General features: G+C 39.8%; 1 long non-coding RNA gene across 1 annotated transcript; it reads left to right on the forward strand.

Moving 5' to 3' along the window:
* Positions 1–3,403: 3,403 nt before the first annotated feature.
* On the forward strand, positions 3,404–4,748 carry LOC141606450 (uncharacterized). The gene is made up of 2 exons (XR_012526736.1): positions 3,404–3,872; positions 4,515–4,748. It is a non-coding gene; the product is annotated as an uncharacterized LOC141606450 (long non-coding RNA).
* Positions 4,749–6,405: the final 1,657 nt, after the last annotated feature.

Here is a 6,405-nt window from a genome sequence, read left to right on the forward strand (position 1 = left end):
AAAGATATATCTAGGATTTAGTATTAGTGAGTTACGAGGACGTAACATTTATCTTAAGAGGAGTAGGATGCGATAAAAGAGATTTTGATGGTTGTACATATGGTAGTATATTTGGAAGTAGAGTGTTGGTGTAGCATAAGATATGGATTTGTATATGTTGTGGTTGATAGTGTTAAAAGGTCATGGACGTGCTTGTAGTAGTTCGATGTTAGGAATGCGAGAATACTTCGGTAGTGTTGACAGTTGGATGATGAGGTTATGAGTGTGGGTAAACTTCGAGGACGAAGTTCCTTTTAAGGGTGGTAGAATGTAACATTCCGTTTGATGTCTATGAGTGTCTTGATTTTGGATTTGATAGTGGATGATATTATGGAGCTAGCAGTGTTAGTGGATGGTGGTTGGTTATGTATGAAGTTGGTGTCGTGAGAGATATATATGTGGTGGATACGATATCGTGAGTCATGTTAAGGAAGTAAACATAGTTGGTGGAGTGGGTGTTAAGAGTTCATGTTTTATGTTTGGTCGAGTTTTTGAGTTCTTAGTTATGTTGTTGTGTCTTGGTCGAGTTAGTATGGTTGTTTTTAGAGTATGGGTTGAACTTCGGGGACGAAGTTCTTTTTTAAGGAGGGAAGACTGTAATACTCCGTATTTATAAGTCTTGGGGTACTCTATCGAGTAGGCCTTACTCTGTCGAGTAAGGGTAAGTTGCGTTTTAGAAAAGTTTCGACTGAGGGTACTCTATCAAGTAGCCTTAGGTACTCGATAGAGTAAGGGGTACTCTATCAAGTAGCCTTAGGTACTCGATAGAGTAAGGGGGTACTCTATCAAGTAGCCTTAGGTACTCGATAGAGTAGGGGGGTACTCGATCGAGTACCTTGGGTACTCGATCGAGTGTCCGATTTTACGGGGAGTTTTCTCGGGTTTTGTTAATTATGCGATTAAGGTATATAAGCTTTGTCGTCATTGTTCTAAATCACTTTTACAAAACCTAAATTCCTGTTTAAGAGAGAAAGCAAACAAGTCCATCTTCTTAATCGCATTCTTAGCAATTCCCGGAGTTCAGACGGTCAGTTCTTGTCGTTGTTCGTACCGTTGAGTTCCTTGCGTCGAGGGTAAGATCTATGTACCCTTTTTACTGTATTTCCTTTGATTTGGTTAAACCCTAATTTAGGGATTTGGGGGTTTTTGTGTAGATTGTGATTCGGTAGTGTTTGTATGTTTGTATGATAGGAGGAGGTTTTGTAGAAGAGCCTTTTGATACAACTTTGTAGAGACCGTCTGATAATTATGCTTTCCAGGTAGGATTTCCTACTCAGTATTAGTCCCATAATGGGATATTGGTGATGTGTTGTATTTGGTTGTTTGATATGATGATTTTATTGTGTTTGTGGTTGTGATTGCTGTTGATGGTTCTCGAGATGTGTTCTCGGCTGAGTGGAGTTACTTGCGGGAGTGGCTTCACGCCCTAGTTTCGCCCTTCGTGGAACCCGCCACGGAAGGGGATGTGCACATTAATGGGACAGGGTTATCGCTCGGTATGATGAGCGGGGCTTAGGTGGGAACGGATGCGGTCCCCCACGGCGGTGGTCCGGTGGACGATCGGTGATTGAGATTGATGGGATTGGAGTAGTTGTGTGTATGTGTGACGGTTAAGGCATGTCATCTGTGTATCTTCTTGTTGATATATATATATAAGTTGTGTGATTAGTAATCGACCCGTTTAAATGTTTTAAAAACTCGTGGTGATCCATTCGGGGTGGTGAGCGATTGCTTGCGGTATATCTTGGATACGCGTGGGATCTAGTCAGGGATGGAGTCATCACATATCAGAGTCTTTAGTCTTCCGCTGTGTTTATTAGAACAGTTCCTTTCAGTTGGTTTATAGTTTGAGAACAGTTGTATTTTGTTTACAGTTGGTTTTGTAATGTAATCACTTAAACTTATTTAATAAAGTATGTTTCTTCATTGTCTTATGATTATCATGCCTCGGGTAACCGAGATGGTAGCATCCTTATACCTGAGTGGTCCTGGTAAGGCACTTGGAGTATGGGGGTGTTACAATTGTGGTAGTGTTGGTATAAGTTTTAGTTTGTGGAGCATAACGATAAGTTTGAGCCGGGTTATTGTTTGAGGTCGAAAAAGTTATACCTATATATATATATATATATATATATATATATATATATATATATATATATATATATATATATATATATATATATATATATATATAGAATTAGGATCACATGAGTCCACCCTATCTTTTTGAGTCCCGTGAGTCCACTTATGTATCACACGCTCTACACAAAAATATCACGTTTTTTTTTACAACAAATTTTTTTTTTTTTTTTTTTTTTTTTTGTAAAAAAAAGCTGTGATATTGTTTAGTATAACCTGTGATATTGTATCTCAGTATGTGAGTCCAGTGAAAGAGTATCACGAGTTATACAAAACAATATCACACCTTACCATAAACAATATCACTGGTTGTACTAAACAATATCACGGGTTATAATATACAATATCAAACCACTGAACCTAAAATATACCAAACTACTTTTCTAAAGCTTGCACAGTTGCACGCTATATCAATTTTACAGTGGGCATTACAATGAAAGTTAGTATTCATACATCTATATTTTATTGAGAGATCTGAGTTATTACAACTCTCCATGGCATGCCATCGTCGATTCGAATGCTTCTTGAGAGATCTGAGTTATTACAACTCTCCAAAACTAAACTTTCTAGAGAAGTGAGATGTTCTAGCCCTTCAAAATTTGATGTCAAACTTCAACAAAATGAAAAAGTCAGAGAAGTGAGAGAAGTTAGACACTGGAAGACTTTTTTGAGTTTGCAAGTGTTGGCCAACTCACGATCCTTAATTATCAGTGAAGTAATGTGACCTAAGCATTCTTCTGGCAATGAAATCAGGTGTTCAACTTTATCCACTCTCAAGGTCTTCATCTTTGGACAGTAGTCGGATATGGTCACTGATGACCCAACATCACCTCTCGCTTGGGAACTTGTTAGTTCTTTAACAGAGTAAGGTTTGTGTTGACAGACTCTAGGGTTAATTCCTCGAGAATTGGACAAAATGGAAAGGTTTCTAGTTCCTCACAATGTAATATATTCAATTTTGTAAGATTAGAGAATGATGGTAACCTAAAATATCAAGACAGCCTCGTTTTTGATTGTGTGTCGAAACAGAATGTTTCTTCAAGTGATATTGTTGTGTAAAGCGTGTGATACATAAGTGGACTCATGAGACTCAAATATTTAGGTGGACTCACCGGATCCCACCTCTATATATATATATATATATATATATATATATATATATATATATATATATATATATATATATATATATATACCTATATATATAATTGCAGGTAGATCTTTGAGATAGTTGGTGTTTGGTGTTGATTTGAATATACAGGCCACATGTTTTGAGCTAAATGCCAATTGTTCATATTATGAGTTATTAGTATTAGATAGATGTTATATTAGACATGAGTTTAGGGCAGAAGCTAAGGTACGTAATGGAGATGCACTATTTTAACATTGGCACTATTGTTTTGGAAGATAGCCTTGTATACATGGAATTTGAGTGTGAGTTCTTGTTACTGGGTGGGTCTCGTTTTCTATGTTGATGAGAGGTGGTCAGTGGTGAAATTTGTTAACATGACTATAGGATGAGTTGTCTGCATTAGGAGTGTGGTGAGTGAATTTACCTAATATTGAGTATGTATAAGAGCTCGGCTGTTTTCATGTGAATTGTGTAGTAATCGGGTAACCCTTATACTTGTAGCTTACGGATTTGAAGAGAGAATTTTTATATTAAGCTTAGCTTGGATTGACTGTCTCGAGAGGTAAGGACTTTTATCCTTTTTAAATTTAAGTAAAGAGCATGTTCAGTTTAATCATTAAACTGTTTTATAATATTTTGGCATCGATGAGATTTTACTTGTATTTCTAAATTTTGAATATTACACATTGGAATGGTTTCGGCTCAAGCCGCTTTGGAAAATTTGGTTTCCTCTGGTCTAGATGGTTTAAGGTCGTCTCTGACGCTCCTGGGATTACGTCCCGAAACTAAACTCTTGGCCCGAGTTCATTTGGGTGGGGATTGTCCGGCCCCCACTCGCTAGGTAGTTAGACTTTCTCCTTTGGCGGTTCCATCCTACTGACTGCCCAAATGTGAGAGGTGCGCACTTTTATGAGTCTAACAAAGCACAGGTGGTGCCTCTAGACCGTATCAAGGGTAGGACCTTGGCACACAGGTGGTAAAAGTTTTTGTTTTGAATTGTTTGGTTAATATTATTGGATTTATGGCAATTGGTTTTGGAATATATTTCTTGTTTTTACTTTGGTTTCAAAGCTTTGTTAATTTATAATACTGTTTCTGAATTTGTCAATATTTCTTATTTTCTTAAACTCAGCTTTCGCTGACGTCCTTATGTTTTGGGTCGTTCCCCCACTGGAACCTGTACCTATTTATGTTTTGGGTACAGTTGATAGGTACATTTGAGATGCTTGAGATGCTGCATGGGTGCATACTGGATCCGGGGATTGTACGAGCGTGGAAGGATTTTGAATAAAGACTCCGTCTTACACTATTTATAATTTTATAATATCATTGGATTTGAATTTTATTTATTGTTTTAGATTTTGTAACACTTAAGTCTTCCGCTGCAACGTTTTGATTATTTGATAAAGTTTTGAGATATGTACTTTGTTTTTAAAGATTGACTCTGTACTTACCTTGCACTTGGCATTTTAAGCTAAGTGTGGAGTGACAGCCGTGAATTTTCCATCTCTAGTTTATCGTTTTGGTTGGTAAAATTTAGGGCTGTTACAATCACCCCCACTCCCATGAAAGGTGACAACCTGGAGCCTGTTCCAAGGGCCACCTCCTCTGCTGTGTCGCCTCTGACTGACCACGAGACATCTGTCCTCTCCGAGCTTTTCGCTCGTGTCAACTTAATGAACGCTAAGTTTGCTTATGACTCGTCTCAATTTAACTGCAATGCAATTCTGAATGACTATAAGGAATTTGACTTGAGTGACTACCCACCTCACCTAGCCAAAGAACTTGACAAACGGGAAACCAGAACCCCCATCATTGAGGAGACCGAGCCCATTAACGTAGGAACCGACAACACACCTCAAGAACTTAGGATAGGGACAACCCTGGACCCCTCGGAAAGACAACACTTTATTGACCTCCTCCACGAATAAAAAGACGTGTTTGCCTGGTCCTACAGGGATATGCCTGGGATTGACAGGGAAATTGTATAGCACCGGATACCCATTAAGCCTGGAGCTAAACCTGTGAAGCAGAAGCTGCGTCGAATGCGTCCTGAATGGGCCCTAAAAATCAAGGAAGAAGTGGATAAACAGTTCAAGGCTGGTTTCATCAAAGTGTCTGAATACTCTGACTGGGTGACCAACATCGTTCCGGTACCGAAGAAAGACGGGAGAATTCGGGTTTGCGTCGACTTCAGGGATCTGAACAAGGCGAGACCAAAGGACGACTTCCCTTTGCCCCATGTTGACATTCTGGTAGACAACACTGCCGAACATTCTCTCCTATCATTCATGGACGGGTATGCCGGGTACAACCAGATTAAAATGGCGAGGAAGACATGCACAAGACTGCATTCACTACATAGTGGGGTACATATTGCTACACGGTCATGCCTTTCGGCCTCATCAACGTCGCGGCTACCTATCAAAGAACCGCTACCACTCTCCTACATGATATGATGCACAAGGAGGTAGAGGTATATGTCGATGACATGATCGTCAAGTCAAGAGAACGGGACTGCCACATCAATGCCCTTCGAAAATTCTTCGCTCGTCTGCGGAAATATAACATGAGACTAAATCCTCAGAAGTGTGCATTCAGGGTCACCTCCGGAAAACTCTTGGGACATGTCGTCAACAAAAGAGGCATTGAGATTGATCCAACCAAAATCAAAGCCCTTCAGCAAATACCTCGGCCTAGGAACGAAAAGGAGATTCGGGGATTTCTCGATTAGGTTCAATACATCAGCCGCTTCATTACCAAGCTCACCATGATTTGTGAACCGATCTTCAAGAAGCTTCGCGCCTCCGATCACACCGATTGGGACGACGACTGTCAAAAGGCCTTCGACAGGATAAAGGAAGTCCTATCCAAACCTCTTGTCCTCATGCCACCTCAACCGGGATTCCTTTATCCCTATACCTGACTGTTACCGACACAGCCATGGGAGCAATGTTAGCACAAACAGTCGACGGCGGAGAAAGAGCCATCTACTACATCGGCAAAAAGTTCATTGAGTATGAGACAAGGTACACCCAACTGGAAAAGACATGCCTTGCCCTAGTATGGTCAACAGAGAAGCTGCGGCATTACAT

The sequence above is a fragment of the Silene latifolia genome, chromosome 1 (genome assembly GCF_048544455.1).
Source record: "Silene latifolia isolate original U9 population chromosome 1, ASM4854445v1, whole genome shotgun sequence".
NCBI lineage: Eukaryota > Viridiplantae > Streptophyta > Magnoliopsida > Caryophyllales > Caryophyllaceae > Silene > Silene latifolia.